This window comes from Pelobates fuscus, chromosome 5, assembly GCF_036172605.1.
Source record: "Pelobates fuscus isolate aPelFus1 chromosome 5, aPelFus1.pri, whole genome shotgun sequence".
In the NCBI taxonomy this organism is placed as follows: Eukaryota; Metazoa; Chordata; class Amphibia; order Anura; family Pelobatidae; genus Pelobates; species Pelobates fuscus.
In genome coordinates, this window is record NC_086321.1 from 377,055,097 (window position 1) to 377,074,499 (window position 19,403).

The 19,403-nt window shown below is 41.6% G+C and overlaps 1 protein-coding gene across 1 annotated transcript in view; it reads right to left on the bottom strand.

The window, feature by feature from the left end:
* Positions 1–19,403, bottom strand: part of RBFOX3 (RNA binding fox-1 homolog 3) — a 655,525-nt gene that overhangs the window by 258,803 nt on the left and 377,319 nt on the right. Inside the window, exon 4 of the mRNA XM_063456257.1 lies at positions 17,878–17,997. The gene's annotated coding sequence lies outside the window, so the exon portion shown is untranslated. The remainder of the gene's footprint in view (positions 1–17,877; positions 17,998–19,403) is intronic.

Genomic DNA, 19,403 nt, shown 5'->3' on the forward strand with positions numbered 1-19,403 from the left:
AGAGGTTCTCCTGCGAGTAAAGATGGGACACATAACATTTCATCAACCGCATGGTCGATTAACATGCAATATGATACAATATATACACACACAACAAATATTAGCTTCTGGCTGAATTTATTCCCTGGGGGTATACAAGCCATTGCCTTCCATTTTCATTTAGGATTTATCAAAGAACATGTAACTGAATATACATAAATATTTAGTCATTTCTAGAAAATAAAATATTTTAAATAACATTCACTTATAGTAGATCGAGCACAATATTTTATGTCGATCTTGAGCTTAGAGAAGGAAGGATTTGTATTTGAACATTTTTTGTTAGCATAAAAGTAGTTATTTACTGGGGAGGGTGAGGGGGGCGTTTGTCACCACATATCAAATTTTTATAAATCTAAAAAATAAATAGATCTGCACTGTCACAGTAATTCTTCCTGGACCTGGCTCGGGAGTCAACTGGTGACAATTTTTGTAAAGGACCCAAAAATGCTTGAAAAAAGAGCATTATTACTCTATTGCATTATAAATCAGGAGGCAGAACCCAAGTCTTGGTGCTCCTGACGTGACTTCATCGAGTGGTAGACATACCATGGGGTACAAATCTGGCATAACATTGGTTTTAAAGATACAGGCCTGAAAATATGAAATATTAATAAACATTCAAAAACATCTGCTTTAAGAGTCTTACCAGTTCACACGTCAGAGATTATAATTCTTTATTTTTGGTTTCAAACCACAGACAGGATATGCCATCAATAACAAAAGAGTACACGACAGGTCACACAGTAATAGGTCTTAACATTTAGTTAAACACCTGCCGTGGGATGAAGGTTTTATTTTTGTATTAATTCACTGCTGGTGAGGGATACGTTCTTTGCTTATAATTAGGTGCATCCAAGGCCACCTTGTCATCTGTGATACTAGGAGATACAGGGTAAGTTGGAATTCTCAGGGTGAAACCTGGGATGCCTGGTCACTATATGATTTGATTAATAAGTCGTAACAGTTTTACGTCTAAATGGTGCTAGCTGAGATTTTGTGATGCTTGGTGTTGCCGATAGGCGGGAGGGAGTATCAGTCGATCATTTAGATCTTTCGAGCTGAGGGTGATAGGTGCTGTCTAGCTTATTACGTGAGAAACAAAAGCAACAAAAATGAGTAAACATAGATAAAACTGAGAGCAGTAGGCAACTAAAATATATGAATGAGAACCACGGTGTGAGAGAGGTAGTCTCACTGTGAGGATAGTCAGGTGGAGTCCAGTGTGGACTGTTGAGGGTCAAAGGTTTGTGCTGTTGCCGGATTCCACTTGTTAGGTGTCCGGTCTATTGCCCGGGTTCCCGTAGGTGCCAGAGTCCTATGATGGATTCATGGTCGGCAGCAGATCTTTTGCTTCTTCCAGATCATGTATGAATAACTTTTCTTCACCCTTGAGGACCATGAGGGTGCGTGCTGTGCACCACCAATATTTGAGGTGGTGTTTTCTTAGCAAGGACGTGAAGGGTAGTAATGATCTCCTCCATGCCAGAGTACCTCCCAAGAGGTCTGAGTAGACTGCGAGTAGCATGTTTTAAAACTGGTAGGGTGTGTGATCTTTGAAGGCTTCACGGACTGCCCTCCTGTCCCCTTTGCTCCGAAAGCGGACTATTTGGTCTTGTGGTGCAGCGGCTGGGGCCTTGGGTGGTTTAGGTATGCAGAATAATCACTCCAGCCCCACCGTTTTGCTCTGTTTTGGGGTCAGGAGTGCGTCTAATGAAGTGCGGTAGTTCCACTACTGGAATGTCCTCGCTGATGCCACGGATTTTCACGTTCTTACGCCTTTAGTCTTCCAGTGCTGCAAAGCGACGGTCATTGGACTCGTTTTACTTCTGCAAGCCCAGAATTGTCTGCTGCAGGGAGGCAATTTGTTTTGTGTGTTTGACAGGTCTGACAGTATGTTTGCCTGAAGGTCCGCTAGGAGAGATTTAAGCACCTTTGTGGTAACTGGTGCTTTGTCAGGGCCTCGCGGTGCCAGGTCAGGAGGCCTTAAAATTGGTGGGGCTTCCATCTCCTTCTCAGGGAGAAATCGTCGGAGTACTCCAAGTAGGCCTTGTGGCACGTGGCCATTTTGTTTGCGTGGCGCAGGAGGTCTCCAACATGCAGACCTGGACACAGTCTGTCCGGTTTTAATTTTGGGGGATTTCGGCCCATAACGGTGCTAGGATAGCAGGTAAGTTCTCTGGAATCACCAATTTGGTGTCTTGGACTCTCCAGTGAGTAAAAAGATGCCCGGAGCTCTCTCGCAGTGCAGCTACTCCTCACCTTTGCTTGGCTCTTCCCCCCACACGTCACAGATTAGCACCCTAAAAGCCTCCTCAAAAAAAGAAAAACTTAATAATAGTAATATTAATCTTGTGGGTGGGTGTCCTCAAAACACTGAATAGCAAAGCCACAAAACATTGGGTTAATTTAGCCATTTTCAGAGATAGAGCTCTGTGTCTGTCTGTCCAGAGTCTGTCTGTCCGTCATATCCTAGACTCTGAAGGAGCTTAGAGGAAGGAGGTACGACCTGCAAGGCAAACAGAGGGCCACGCTATGGAGAGAAGATGGTGCAGGCTACTGACAGACAGAGGCCCAGAGAGAGTTATTGATGCTTGTTGAGAGCTGGCCCCGGCCTCCTGTCTACGATGCACTTTCTCAATTAGAGAAGAGCAAGAAGCAGGCAGTGAGCCAGGAAACAGACACCCAGCAAAGCATGCTGGGAGGTCGCCCATTATGCAGGAGGCTTCGTACACATGGGCTTAGGGACAGCTTCCCTTATTATTTTCCTTCAGATGGATAATATGAAGAATAAAATAGTCCGTCAAATTAAAACTGTGCACATTTACCAACGATGGACACGAATGATAAACAACGTGTACAAGCCATCCTTTCATGAGGGTCTTATTAACTGGCTATATGTTAATATTTCCCAGTTTATTTAATTCATTATTTATACCATTTAAAAAAAAAAAAAAAGTAGCAGGTTTCAATGTGTGCAATGTAACAAATTTCATAGTAGGAGAAACTCTGTTGGTGAATTTTATTTTAAATTCCAGAGGAAAATATAACGTTATTTTTGTGGAATTCTAACCATCCGCTGTCTGAGGCAGCATCAAATATCCAAAGAATAAATGATGTTATCTAAGTTACATGCAGGGATACAACAAAGCCCAGCAGGAGGTACACAACATGGCTGGACGATGTGTAAGAGAGACCCCCTGACAGTGCAGAGGGGCTTGGAGGCTGCTCTATATATAGCACCCCAACAGAAGTGGGTCGCTGCAGAATATTTTCATAAGTACAATAGACTCAAAAATATCATTCAAAATACCGAGTGTCTTCTTCAGGGCAAACAGTGCAACATACAATGCTGACTCTGGGCCTTCGGACAAAAGTCTAATGATTCCAAAAACAGCTACCAAGCTTAACTAGATCATTGCATCACTGAAACAGTATTCCGGACAAACAGAAAACAAACAAAAAGTTTAATCGGGAGGTCCAGGAAAGCCACCACAAACTTGGTGCTGTCAGAAGCAGTAAGTTTGCAGGATGTCAATGAAGTGCATACATTACTTTACTCCATTTAAATGCTCACTCCACCTTACTCAGATAATATAATGTATAATGTTATACTATTAGCTATAAGCCTTTCCCAGGCATGTAGCGATTTCCCATCACGTTCTCTTTCCCAGACTTCTACTGAAATATTGGATATTGGAATTTTGCCATTTTTGGCCTGGTTTACTGAACCACATGTGGCTGGCTTATTTGAATCTTCTGATCCTCTGTAACAAGGCAGAACTGACGGCAGATCCCAAACAGATACCTATTTGACGGGGACTCGGAGTCTAGAGCTTTATGGAAAATCCTCAAAACATCAGCAGGGAGTGTTTGCCTCGTGATCTGCATCCAGTCGCCCGCACATTGACATTAATCATTGGAGATTTACATCCCCAGATCACTCATCTGCATTTTCCTGTCCCAGAGGCTTCCGGAAATTATTTAGAAAGGGACTAGATTCGCTGGTTCTGCATTGAGAGAAATTAGATTTTGCCAATTTCTGATACTGCAATCAACAAAACCAGTAATCGTCAGCTCTTGGGCCAAGGCCTTTGCTAAAAGGAATTTATTTATTTATTTATTTTTATGGTATTCAATGCTGTGTTGCTGGCATCCTGATGTACACAGCATCATTCATTAGGCTAAAAGCATTTGTTCCTGCAATAATTTTACCTGGCACCTTGTTTCTGCCGAATGACACGGCAAGCTCTGCATCGATTCGTTTATCGTATGCACAGTGGCCGAGAGAGCAGTAATGTTTAACCCCTTGTTCCATCTCCTTCTCTCTCCTTCAGGTTAAACAGCAACGTAAGAAGCAAAATCTATTTGGCAATCAAAGGGCACAGGAGCCCAGGAAGATCTATGGCCATTTAGGACAACATGCCAGCGTGTCAAAGATACAAATAACCTAATTATGGTGAATCTTTAGGACTACTGCGGTAGTAGACTACATTCCCAATGAAACTCAGCCAAACTGATTGCTGTTTGGCAGAATCAATGTCTAAGGTGAGTTTTCATGGTACCAGGCCTAAAGCACAAAGTCACAAAACTGATCTCAATGTACGAATAGAAAAGATGACAAAGTCCCTCTTTCTCAAAAGAGACGGTCCCTTAATTTAGACTTTAGAATTGAGAATTTTCTGTTAATCAAGATCATTTGCCCCAAAAATGTCCCTTGACCACTCAGCTAAAACGTTACCAATGAATGTAAATTTAATGTAGGGTAATAACTGCTTGATCCAAGGATAAATCTGATTCTGGGGTCAAGAAGGAATTTTTTTCCTAGCTTGTTGCAAAATTGTGCTTCAAACTGGTTTTTTTTTGCCTTCTTTTGGATCAACAGCAAAAAAACAAATGTGAGGAAGGCTGAACTTGATGGACGCAAGTCTCTTTTCAGCTATGTAACTATGAAAGGACGTAATAATTACAATTAAAATCCTCATCTTCCTATAAATATAGAACAGAATAGATACTTAAAAATTCCACTGAAGGCATGTCATGAATGAGCTAACAAGGAGTTACGGGACAAGATCAGACCTCGCAGACCAGAATGAGATGCTCCTGATTGGTGGAGTCAATTCCTGGTCTGGGAGGGAACGGACGCAGTAGTAGGACCTTTAAAGGTGATTATACATTTTATTGTTTATTTTCTTTTTTGGCTTTTTTTATGGTATTATCTTTAGAATACATTAAATAGGATTTAATTCCAGCCCGTAGAATGCTTTGAAGGATTATATTTTTTTTATATGAATGGCACATCAGTTCAGTTTAATACACACATATAATAGCTGGACAAATAGACAAATAAACAGAGTCTTTAGCTGATTTTTAACATAACAAGAAGTGTCAATGCTATTAAAGCAGGAATCACAAAGCTGTAAATGCTACATTATTATCCAAGGGGGCCCAGTGGGGACAGGGTTGGCCAAGTGTAGGTCAAGGGCAGTAGCTGTGATAGCTGCTGCAGACGGCTCTACTCCAACGTGGAGAACCCTTCACAAGTGCTGGGTGGAGGTGATCTGAGATCATCGAAGTCCCACTGGGACTCTTGATAGGCCAGAGTCTGTTTAGCTCTGGCAGCCTTTAGTGCCGTGCAAAGGCACTTTGAATGCCAAGCATGGCACATGTGCTATAGGTTACTGACCCCTAAACTAGACCAAAGTTTCTAGGTTAACCACAAGACTCACCTAGAAAGAAGGGCCAGTTTATAGTTTGTTTAAAAGGACATAAACAGTTCCTGAACAATGTCTTTTGAACAGATGAGGCAAAGATTAATCTGTAAAAAAAATGATAGGAAAAGGAAAATTTAGAGAAGGCCAAAAACTGCTACTATCCAGAACATGATACTTCATCTGTAAACCGTCAAGGTTTGGGGGTCTATGGCTGCCAATATAACCAGCGTTGATTGCCCTCATTGATGACATGACTGATGGAACAGGATGGATTCTTTAGATACTCAGAACATGCCAGGGATCTCAAAACATTTTGTAAAAGCCCACAAGAAGTTTTCCAAAGCCATAAAGTGGGTCATTGATTGGCCAAGTATATCACACATCTTGGCCGGAACCGGACCGTATTTCTCATGTATTGAAGGAAAAAATCCATGTCCTGAAATGGAACAGAGGCTGTATATAAAACATCTGCAGTAAAGGACGGAAGTAGATTTGTTGAGGTCCATGTGTCACAGGCAGCAGACTACGTTGGACTGGAAAAGGGTTTACAAGCAACTACTAAGTACAATTATTATTTTAAGATAATATTACTTTGTCAAGTTATTTTATATTAATAGAACCCTCGTTTCATGAGGACAGAAGGACTGTTACTCCAAGATGATTAATGGTTTACGGTTTACCCTCAAATTAAAGAGGTTTATGGACGTGAATACTCTCAGATTAAAGTGGTTTAAAGAGGTGAATAAAATCAAATTAAAGCCGAGAATGTGCTCATTATTCTTGGCCATTGCTTCATTTCCCATCCAGTATGACGGGCCAGATACCTCAGGCAAAAGAACAAACCACGTGTCACTCTCCCTATACCTAAAGGCGGCCTTGATTACTTTACTTGGTATTTTGTGGATCAGAATTTAACGGTGCTGTAACACCTATTATACTGCATTCTCCCATTCAACATGATTTTATGTCTTTCAATCCAGCAAAACATGTCCAAAAATAATGGAATAATGATATAAGAATTGCCATCGTCAGCATTTATTCGGGGGCAGATTAATTCTGTGTAGTTGTCATGTGACAGTCAAGTGCACATTAAAAGATTGTTGCTATAGTGATAGCATTAACAAAAACGATTCTCAATGGGTTCACCTTCGTTTTAATTTGTTCAGTGACAATAGCAGACCCGGCTTTTTTTAAAGGGGACCCATCACCTTCCAGTGTTTTAATACTGTGTTGACTTACATTATTTACATCTTTTTCACAAATGTGCGATTGTCAGGTGGGGAAATAAAATGAAATTAAGAAATCCATCCTGCTGTACTGAACTCTATCCTGACACCATGTGGCTCCCTGCCAATCCCTTCTATAAGCTCTGCCCTATGCATCTATTAATTAACAACAGGAGAGCATAGGCAGATGAGGAGTAACAGAAACAAGAGGCTAGGTATGAAAAACGTTCATTTTCATGTCTGCTCCTTTCCTTTCAGTGAATGTTTTTTTTAGTGCTACGGAAGTCATTTTAAATTTGGAAAACCCCCAAAAAATATTTTTAAAAAATGCATTAAAGGAATAAAAAGCAGTTAATTCGAAAAGCACAAAAAAAAATAATCTTTAATACATATTTAAAAGTAAACCATGCGTCATATAAAAATACGCTTTAACACGGGTTGCAAGTGAATTTGAATACACAGTGGTGGAGTTTGCAGAGAAGTGATAGCTTCCCTTTAAGACTATTGTTCTAAAACGCAAGACCCAACCTATTTAATGGCAGCAAGACGGACCAATCCACCGGTACTAAATATTCCATAAAAGGAACAGACTGTGATAAGTTGTGATTGGGTCCTTACATAAATTGGGTCGTCTTACCTGGGCTGGATCTGTCCCCCCATGATCTCTCCATGCCCCTCTTGACTAGTGTCTCTGACTGCCTCTCTGCTGTTTCTAAGCTCAACTTGTCCAAAACAGAACTTCTGGTCTTTCCTCCTTCAAGTTTTGCTACTCCCGTTAATGTCTCCCTCCACGTTAATGGTGCTACCATCAGCTCCACCACGCAGGCTCGTGGTGGAGCTGATGCCTAGGTGTTCTCTTTGACTCCGACCTTTCCTTTACCCCTCATGGCCAGTCGATCACCAAATCCTGCCGCTTCCATCTCAAAAATATTGCACGCATCCGCCCTTACTTAACGCCAGATGCGGCTAAGGTGCTGGTCCATGCCGCTGTCCTCTTTTGCCCTGAGTACTGCAATCCACTTCTCCGTGGTCTTACATACTCCCAACTTGCCCCATTGCAATCTATAATGAATACGGCGGTAAGGCTCATTTTCCTGTCCGCCTGCACCTCCCATGCCTCACCCCTCTGTCAGTCCCTGCAATGGCTTCCCGTACGATATGGGGCTCAATATAAAATTCTGGTTCTTGCTTTCAAATATCTACATAATGTTACACCCACCTCTTTATTCTTACTAATACACAAATATGTCCCGTCTAGGACCCTACGCTCTGCCGAAGACCTACGTCTATCTGTATGTACTCCCACCTCTGATGCCTTCAAGACTTCTCGGTGACTGCACCGTTCCTGAGGAACTCTCTTCCCATTTCCGTTAGACATTCACCCAGTCTCCACTCCTTCAAAAAATCATCAAATACTCACCTTTTCACAAAAGCATATCAATTGAACTGTTAATGGCTCCAAAAATACCCACACTCAGTCTTGAATACTACTCTACCAATCTACTTCCCTAATACTTCCCTTACCTTTTGTGTCACTTTACCCCACTCCCTCTAGCATGTAAGCTTATTGAGCAGGGCCCTCAACCCCTCTGTTCCTGTGCGTCAAACTTGTCTGGTTACAATTACATATTTGTTAGTCCACCCATTGTACAGCGCTACAGAATTTGTTGGCGCTATATAAATGTAATAATAATAATAGTTGACAATGACCCAAAACTTGCAGGTGAGAGAAATCTACAGGTGCAAGTAAAGTCAATATAAAGTTGTTAATATAACACATTCTGGGGGGGGCGTGGCCAATAGCGAAACTGAGCGGACGTCTTCTTACGGAGCTCAGCTCAGACCCAGAGCAAAAACACGGAAAACACCACGAAATCGTGGAAATTCCACCCGAGAGACAGACACCCCCCAAGCAGAGAGAATGGGGAAGAAAAACAAGAGGCACCAAGGTCCGACCAAGCCCCAACAGCCAGATATCAGACTAGCTTTCGAGAGGCCTGCGGCACACCCGAGGCATCTGAAGCCTCCCAGGAAGAGAAAGACTCACTGCCCTCTCCTCGATCCTACACCACGGAGTCTGAGGAAGACGAAGCACCTGCCACAAAAGGTGACATAAAAAGGCTCCTGATGGAGATGAGACAGATCTGGAGGGACGACCCGCAGAAAGTGCAGACTGAGGTGGAGGAGGTACGGCAAAAAATCAACAGCCTAGAAACAAGAGAAACCTCCAGAGATGAAAAACTCCAGACCTCAAGCCGAGATATACAAGACCTTACCTCACAGGTAAAACAAATTAGACGCACAATTACCACAATGGAGGTCAGACACAGGCGAAAAAACTTACGCCTCAGAGGCATCCCAGAAGAGGTCGATAACACACAGCTCCTACCCTATGCTCACACCCTCCTGACAGCCATGGGAATTACCGACGCACCTGACTTACCTCAGATCACTTTGGCGTTTAGAGTACGGAATTCTGCTGCAGAACCCATCGCAGCACCCAGAGATGTTATTGTGCTGACCCGGGACATCTCCGCGAGATCTGCCATAATGACTAAATCCAGAGAACTGGGAACAGTATCAATCGAGGGCCACATCAATCGAGGGACACACCATTCTCCGTACTCGTGGGGAAAAGACAACTGGCACCTATAGCCAGGAAACTAAGAGACGCCAATATCAGGTACCGCTGGGGCACAGAGGGGTCCCTCCTCACAGAAATTGAGGGAGAGAGACACACGCTTACTTCAGAGGATGATCTGGAGACCTTCCTACAAAAGACTGGCTTGACACACATGTCACAGCAAGGGACACCACCTCCTACCAAGAATCAGGGGCAACCGGAGAGCATCAACAAAAAACGGCAAAGTACGCCATCCAGCAACACAATAAAGAGGCTGACTCCACTTCCCAAGGCTGCTAGATCTAGACCCGATAAGTAGCGGAGGCCACACAGAGGCAGAAGGAGCAAAAAGACCCCTTTATGACACACTATGACACAATGTTCCACGGGACTATGCCACCTAGTATCAACATAAAGTCAACAAAGACTGACCAACATCTGGCCACAGATCCCTATTGTTTTACCCATTACCATTAACATACCCATTATGACATCAATATGTACACACTTTATACTTAATCGACTATAATGGAAAAGATGTATTTGCTATTCTAAATTGAATAAAATACAAATTTAAAAAAGAAAAAAATATATAACACATTCTATAGCAGCGTCTCGTTCCTCTTTAGGCAGACATGCGCTAACAGATAATTCGCTAATACCAGATATATGTTTGCTTGGGAGGGGGGGATTGCAAAAATTAAATACATTTTTGCTCCCTCTTAATCAAAGTTTACAGAACAATATAGAAAGCTCTATCCGCCGTGAGGTAGTTTCCTTCATTCTTTAATTTATCAATAGAACAGCCTCCTAACGGGGATAAGTTAGCGCACAAGTGTGCGCCCTCCCACACACCAAGTTCTGTATGATCACGGCCGGCGATACCATAATAAGAATAAGGCATTGGTCTGGGGCGCTGACCTGCAGGGGGCGCCCACCGGGAGGTTTCCTGTCTGGGACTGGAACGCTGGGTGCGTGGCTCCTTCGCCACCCCCCTAGCGCAGCCTCTGTTGCTGCTTGCCTGCTCATGGAATGGGGTTTACTGTAACCCCAGCACCCGAGCAGAGCAAACTGCTTCCTGCAGGTAGAAGAAGCCATGATGTATCCTGGCTGCCCCCTGCCTGTGAACACCGGAACCACTCTGAGGGGAACAAGAAGCAGCCTGTGCTCACAGTGCACGGATCCCTTGCTCCCCCAAAAGAGCGGTTACCAAAGCACTTTAATGGCAACTTTACTTTACTTTATAATATCTCCTGGATGCACTGACATATGCCCCTTTTTTGATAGTTATAGTTGTTCCATGATTTAACCACCCAGCTCGCTGTTTAGTGAACTTTCATCTAACAATTTATCCCGTCATTCGATTTCAGTATTAATTATAAGGCTGTGTATTATAAGGCTGTGTATTATAAGGCTGTGTATTATAAGGCTGTGTATTATAAGGCAGCCGTACTAACACAGCTGCACTCTGAAATTAATAGAAAAGGATAGGACTTGGCGTTAGATACATAGCCCTAGTTTCAATCTGTATCCTGTTTTTTGGCAATAATTTAATAAAGAGTTCCTTTACTGGATACATTTTGTATAAGCATAGCTGTGGGAATTTGTACATAGTACCCTCCTCCCCCTTTTTGGGGTGTATTCACCGTTTTATCCCTACCTTTAGGGTAAATGTCTCCCTCCAGTATTATTAAGTGATACTAATAAAGGTTTGGTTATTTTCCAGATTGACCCGGGATCCTATCCTGTTAGTCACTCTCTATGGAAGTGATTATTAGGAATATTTCATTATTTTTCTTTTATTGCATATTTTGGGTTACCCCCTATTACCCAGTCTAGATGGCCTCTGAAGTGAAGACGGGACGGGGGAGGATTTTACCCTAATCCCCGTCTCTTACTTTTTCTCTGTCCATTTTATTGTATAATACTTTCCTATGGGAAAATCCTAATGCGGCTATTGATGAGTGAAGGTGGATCCGAGCTAGCGCCGAGGTACATTGGTGCTGAACCCGGGTAAGTGACGGAAGGATTTTTAACCTATTTTGCACCATGAGGCAGGGGTGTTCGATAGAGGGGGAGCTATAGTGCCAGGAAAACAAGTTGGTTTGTTTCCCTTTAATGTATACTCAGTGTGTCTCTTTCCCTTAATGTCTCTTCACTGTAATTCAGAGTTTAGTGAATAAACGTCAGAGGGAATGCAGTTACATTCATGAGGGGGCAGCAAAAATCCTTGCCCGGGCCCTGTGTATGGTGTTATGGACGGGTTAGATCTTTGGGAACACAATGTTATTGCATTATCAATACAATGCTTATTGAAATGGATTTTAAATCCACCCTGGTGTGAGTTAGCACAGATTGTGTTTATTTACTTTAATGACCAGACACAGTTTGGGGCTATTCAATAAATAAGGAATTCTGGAGAATTGAGAAGGGGATTGCACATTCTAAACCAGAATAACCCAGTGGAAATAAACAGCTGAGTAAGTGATTTTGTCATTTCACAAACATTGCTCTATCCTCCGTCTTTCTCTCCATTTTATGGTTTTCTAAATAAGCACAATATTAGGTTTGTGTCTGTGTATTCGGAGGGGTCAATATAGGTATATACCCTGGTGTCTGCGCCCTATCTATCTTCCTACCTATCTCTATCTGTCTCTCTATCTATCTATCTACCCATCTATATCTATCTATCTATCTACGCATCTATCTATCTACATCTATCTATGCATGCATCTATCTACCCATCTATATATATCTATCTATCTGCCTATCTATCTATCTATCTATCTGCCTATCTATCTATCTATCTATCTGCCTATCTATCTATCTATCCATCTATCCATCTATCCATCTATCCATCTATCCATCTATCCATCTATCCATCTATCCATCTATCCATCTGTCTGTCTATGCATCTATCTATCTATCTATCTATCTATGCATGCATCTATCTATGTATCTATGTATCTATGTATCTATCTATCTATGTATGTATCTATGTATCTATGTATCTATGTATCTATGTATCTATCTATCTATCTATGTATCTATGTATCTATCTATCTATCTATCTATCTATTTATCTATGTATCTATGTATCTATGTCTGCAACCAACTATTCAGAGAAATAACTGAACCTCAGCATCAAACACTGACTGCAAAAACCCTGCGAAGGAAACAAGAAAATAATATGGGGCGAAAAAAGAATGAATCGCCTGAGAAAAAATACCCAAAAAACTAAAAGGAGGGGGCCGGGGAGAAACCTTCCCATTTGTGAAGTATCTGATCAATATGGTCACAAAGCCATGGCTCCCCCACGAGAGGATCAGCTCACTGGCCAAGCTCCAGGAAACATTTAAGACGGTAATGGACACTTGCAGAGCGTCTGTGGGAGCATTAAACGTTTAACCCCTCGGCCTCTCTTTCTGTGCTGGAGAGGATGCTGTGTAAGTAAATGTCCCACCGCAAAAGACAATCGAAGGGAACTCGATCCCCCTCTGGCACTGAACAGAAATTAAAAAGGGTGAGTGTCTTTATGGTTGCTGCCTCAATGCAAGCTCTCGCCAGTTAAGACTACAATGCTCATGATGCACAGCCTTAAAAAAACATCCCAAGGCTTTTCCTTGAGGATAAATGATCAAAGGAAACTCAGGTGGCCAGTGGGAGTCTTTATCCCCAAGATGGCTCACTTAGGAATGGTAGAGGACTGTGGACCACGATCCGTAGGATTCTCAGTCATTACTTAATGAAATTGACTGACATCTATACACACATTAAGATGACCAGATGCCTCTTTTTTTCGCTGGGCCCTCTCCTGATCAAGAACATCTGATCCCCTGATACTTGTTGTCCATGTCTGTGCCAGCAAGATAAATGCGGTTATAATATTGTAATTACATATTAAGCATTCGCTGTAAATCCTCAAAGGAAACTTGAAGACAATTGTTATGAAATGCCAGAAAATGACATTGACCGTTGTGAAAAGAGATTGTCTGTTGCAGATTTTATTTTTTTTATTAGGACTATCCCTAAATATCTAAAAAATCTATACTTTTATAGAAGCATTCACAATGGATTTTAGAAAGGAGCGCACATCGAGCACAAACAGTACATTTAATTGCATTCGATATATATGTCCTCATGTTTGGTTATAAACACATTACAGCAGTTCAGTATTCCAACAAATCGTTGTCCCAATATTATTGATCTTTCTACTCTCTGCTCAGCTGAGACCTCCCTAACCGTATTCACAGAAATGATTCCAGGGGTTAAGCAAATTTAGAGAGATTCCCAACCCCCTCTCCTCGTTAGTTACCTCCAATGGTGGCTTAGAACTCTAAGGGGATAGAATCTCGTGCCTCAAGAGGCGTGGAATGCCAAGGGCTGTTACACACTGTCCACACAGAGCATGCCATCACCAGATCCCTACTCTCTGTTAAAACACTCCCAGATTGAGTGACAACATGGTACCAAAGTCTGCACCAGTCGGCCCATACACAACAGGATATCACAATATCACAAAGTATATTTACATTCCAAGGTACCAACTTCTAAATATCACCATATGTACCAAGGATCAACGAGGGCCCCCCATAATCAGGCTGCCCAGGAAGACACATTTATTGATTGTTTCACACACAGGGTATTTCTTAACATCATAACAGAGAAGGTAAAGATCCTAAAGAGCCCAAGGCAGGTTACTCGTTTTGGACCAATTTCATTCTTCACAAAGGTTGGTGAATAGGTCCAGACAAATTCATGTTTCCAGGCCTCTATCTAATCATGGGGCCCTAGGCAGTTACCTAAGGTCACCTTTTGGTTAATCTTGCTCTGCACCTTATTATAAGAGAGTTAAAAAAAAATAAGTATCCAGAGATTGCTAATAATTTATGTGTTCTTTAAATCGATGAACGTAAACCCCTGAACCATGTATTATGCGAGAGGACCACCCCAATCATTATATTCTGACACCTAGGGCTTAAAAGATAAAAAGGTCACGGGTACATCAGAAAACATAATTTTTTTTATTTTTTTTTATTTGTGATCAGAGATATACATGTATGTAGCAGCGTTAAATTGGTTTCTTCTCTCCTGCCCTCTCATGTGTACTTAACACCAGCGAGATGGGAGAGAGATAGACCGCAGTTTGAACTGCTGTAAAGTGTGATAGGAAGCACTTCCAGTCTGTAATGAGCATCCCAACAGGGATTTTATAACACAGAGGAAATCTCGACTTCAATAAACACTTTCCATCGACTGCAGAGCAATAGCGCCCTCTAGCAGTCAATTCCTCAAACGCACAAGGAAAACGGAATGTTAAAAGCAAAAATGATTTAAACGGTATGGAATACACCGAATTCTGGGTAGGAAGATACAGAAAAAAAAAAAAAAGGTCTTTAAGATAAACGTACATTTATACATACACTATCTCTATCTCGATTAGGGATTCCTACTATGGGTATCATTAAATCAGAGTGTGAAACAGATCAATGAGATCTGAGATTCAATGAGATTGAAATAAAACTCCTGTTTATCTAAATCTAAAGCTATTTTTGCTTCTCTGGCACAAAGATGATGGGAAGCAGGGTTTTCAGGAGATAAGCTGCGTATTACAAGGCTGTTTTCAAGTCCCCTCTTTTTTATCAACTTCTTCAAATCTCCGCTTGGCTATGTACTAAGAGTACTCGCTTCCTTGTTAAATCTATCGCTGGACGCCACGTCACTGGATGAAATGGTGCCTGTGACTCTCGCGAACTCTCCGCACGGCGGGGAATCTCCACTCAGTGAGTCCCTGTTGTGCGTTAGTAGGATTTTAGGCTGGTTGAGTGTCATGGGAATGGAGACACAGGCTATTAAACCGGAAGAAGGATGCCAGATACGGTGTAAGTAAGAATGATTGGAAGATTCATCTCCCATGTATAAAATAAAGACAGGATTGATACGGTTGACATGTGTTTTTGAATCCCCATATGTTTCATCTGTAATAGGTGTCGTCGGGCAGCTGCTAAAAGATTCACTTCTTTGTATAATGCGACAGTAGAGCTCAGATTCCTTGAGTGTTCAGGATGAGCTTTGCTCCTTTCAGCAGCACTCAAATTCAATCATACAGGTTCGGAGGAGTGCTTAGTCCAGTCTTACTCCATTAGGAAGGAGCCTTCAATATGGAATAACCAGATCCCACACAAACCATTGCCAGACCAAGGCACTTGTAGGTCAACAGATGGTGCAATGCAACGTAATGGCCAACACGAAACAAGCAACGATAATAAATGTAGACAAAATAATGGATAGTTCACAATCCCAACAGGCAGTTCTAGACTCCAATGCTCCCACCCCCTCTGAAGACCACGAGTACAAGACCTCATTATTTGGCTGCAAATTTCTTCTGATCTTCCCCATCACCCACAATGAACATCCCCCATTTATTGTGTAATACGGAGGACACATTGCTGTGTGAGTTGTAGAGCTGCTTCTTTACGTCACGTTGGACCACTTACAGCATTAAATGTAACTGTGAAGATGAATAAAATCTTAATTCATGATTCTTGGCTGGACCAAAACACCTTTCAAATGTCCAGATACTTTTTGGACTACAACTGGTGTAAGTTATTCCCGCAGAGTCTACCTTTACGCACATGGTTAGATTTTGGGGGAATCAGGGTTTGCCGAGGGCCCTATGAGATCTTAATCCTTTTAAGAAAATATGAGTTGTTGGGGATGCAAAGTAATTTATACATTTTAAAAGTTCACCAAGACAGCTGATTTATAGTGCTACAGGAACAATCCAAAGTTAAAAGCTGAAGTTTGATTTTAATGTTTGAAGTGTTCCTTTAGCCATGCTGACACCAGGAAAAAAGAAGGGAAAAAGAAGGAAACAAACTGAAAGAAAAAGAAGGAAGGAAGGAAGGAAAGAAGGAAGAATGGAAGGAAACAAACTGAAAGAAAAAGGAAGGAAGGAAGAAGGGAAGGAAACAAACTGAAAGAAAAAGAAGGAAGGAAGAAGGGAAGGAAACAAACTGAAAGAAAAGGAAGGAAGGAAGAAGGAAAGGAAACAAACTGAAATAAAAACAAGGAAGGAAGGAAGGAAGGAAACAAACTGAAATAAAAACAAGGAAGGAAGAAGGGAAGGAAACAAACTGAAAGAAAAAGAAGGAAGGAAGAAGGGAAGGAAACAAACTGAAATAAAAATAAGGAAGGAAGAAGGGAAGGAAACAAACTGAAAGAAAAAGAAGGAAGGAAGAAGGGAAGGAAACAAACTGAAAGAAAAAGAAGGAAGGAAGAAGGGAAGGAAACAAACTGAAAGAACAAGAAGGAAGGAAGAATAGAAGGAAACAAACTGGAAAAAAAGAAGGAAGAAGGGAAGGAAACAAACTGAAAAAAAGAAGGAAGGAAGAAGGGAAGGAAACAAACTGAAAGAAAAATAGGAAGGAAGGAAGGAAGGAAGGAAAAATAAGGGGAAAAAAGAAAAAAGGAAGGAAAATGAAAAAAGGGAAGGAAGGAAAATAAGGAAAAAAGGTAAATGGAATAAAAGGAAGGAAGGAAAATGAATGAAGGGAGGAAAGAAAGATCACTCCCTGTATATAACGGACTGCAGACGTTTCAGTTCAGATTGCAGAACGCACAGTATTACAGAATGCAAGCATTGTCGTACAGATCGCAGGATTTAGATTGAGATTTTTAGATTATTTAGCAGAAGGTCGACCAGTTTGTTATACAGTCCATAATCTCTGTAAATTAGATTGCAAGCTCCTAAATGCAGATGACATAATATAGACCTGATAGGCCAGCTTTCCATCACAGACTGTACACAAGTCTTAACGCTGCACTAAACATGCTATTAGCTGCAGTCCATTTTATAATAATTAGACACAATTTAATATGTTTTATCTCTTTCTAATCCTCTCCCGCCCCCCACCCCTCCCCCCAATTTTTCTACCCTCACTGGTACAATGTGCTAAATTGTAAAAAAAAGCAGTATGATTGGGCCCCCGAGAGCTGTTTGGCTTCTGGGAAGCTCTCTTGCTTGTCTTGTGGGAATGACCCCCCTGCCGCAGCCCATGAATCAAGGGCCAGCACGCTGAGCTCATCAATCAAATCACAGTGTACAATCAAAACGCCACAAACATCCCAGACCGAAGAGAAGTTGGAGGAGAATTTCTAACATTCAAGCTCATGCCAACTCCTCCTGGTGATAAATAGCAGTGGGGCCATGGCATGAATCTGCAAGGCGGGAGCGCAACACTTTATGAAATTCACTGAAGCCAAACGCACTTACTTTGCTGCGAAATATTGGAGAATGAGGCCGTATTTCCTGAACTCAGTCTTCCAGAAATGATGCTGACAGTCTGCACACAGATTAGAACGAGAGGAGGAAAGTATCTGGTTCACATAAGGACTGGAAAAGAAAAAAAAGAAGAGATATTACTGGTTACTGCGAACGCATCTTGTCTGCACCGTGTTAGACGCAATTTTTCTTTCTGACTAGAGTAGAAAGAGAATTGAATTTCCTGTACGCATGAAATACAACTTCGTATCATTTAAACCGCTGCACGGTGTCTATATATCCAATGGCACATTTTATCTAGAGAATATAAAAGACAGCATCCGGACAGATTGCCCTTCCACAATGTTTCCCAGAATACTATGTGTACAGGCAACATCCACGTCATCGTTCTGAAAATCTCAAACTGTTCTACCATTCATGCCTTCTTTTCCCCCATCTCCTAGATATCATAGCTTTGTTTCCCCAGTCTGCTTTCCCTCATCTTTCCTCAGTCCCCGGTCTATCAGCTATTTCACTTTTACCCCAGCCTTCTTTACCCATATCACAGCTACTCAACCTGACTGCTGGTGCCAACTGTAAAGCTTTGTGAAGGCTAAATAAAAGAATTGGGGCCATGACCGCTGACCATATCTTCCCATACCCAACTGGTAAGTCACCACTCCCCACTTGCCTTAAGAAGCCTCCATACAGTTTTGTAACAATGTAGCTTTTTAATTCTAGCCCACTATGCACTGGCAGCTGTCATTTCCCCCCTTGCCAAGATGTTCAGGGGGAAATCTTTAACATTAATTAGCTTAATTTTATAAGTGGGAAACCTAAACATCGCATCATGCAATGTTATTCTAAGTTAATTTGTGCTTCCAATTAAGAGGCTTCAATTTGGGGGAAAGACCCTTTCCCCTTGTTTTATCACAAGAAAATTCAACTGAACACGTCGTAGTTCATACAAAAATGGTTAGTTGGAACTGGTGTGAACAGAAGACTGGCCAGCACAAATCCCGAACTTCAGACCTATCAAACACTTTCAAAATGATGTGAAATGTTACAATGAGTCAGACCCAAGTGTCCAATATCGGTGCAAGACATCTCGCGTGTTCTAGAAGCTGAATAAAAGTAATTTGCAGGCAACAGTGTTCTAACATCTACTGAGAAGCCTTCACAGAAGAGTTGAGGCAGTAGTAAACCCAAAAGGGAGAACAAATTCCTTAATAATATCTATAATTTTGGAATGAGCCATTGTTCACATCCCTTTGGCGTTGTAGCAATATACCAACATTTACAGACTCCATATAAGTGTACATAATACCACTGGCGTTCGCAGTTTATTTATAGAAGAAAACACTATTGTTTATTTTTACATTTCCTAATCCCTCTGGTAGCCTCAAATTAATAGGACGTAGGGTGGGGGATGAACAAAAGTCTCCTATGTTTTCCCAGTGTGCCTATTTATCATGCAGATAGATATTTTTCGAGACATGTTGATAAATTGGCTTCATAAAAGGAACACAGGATTTAGG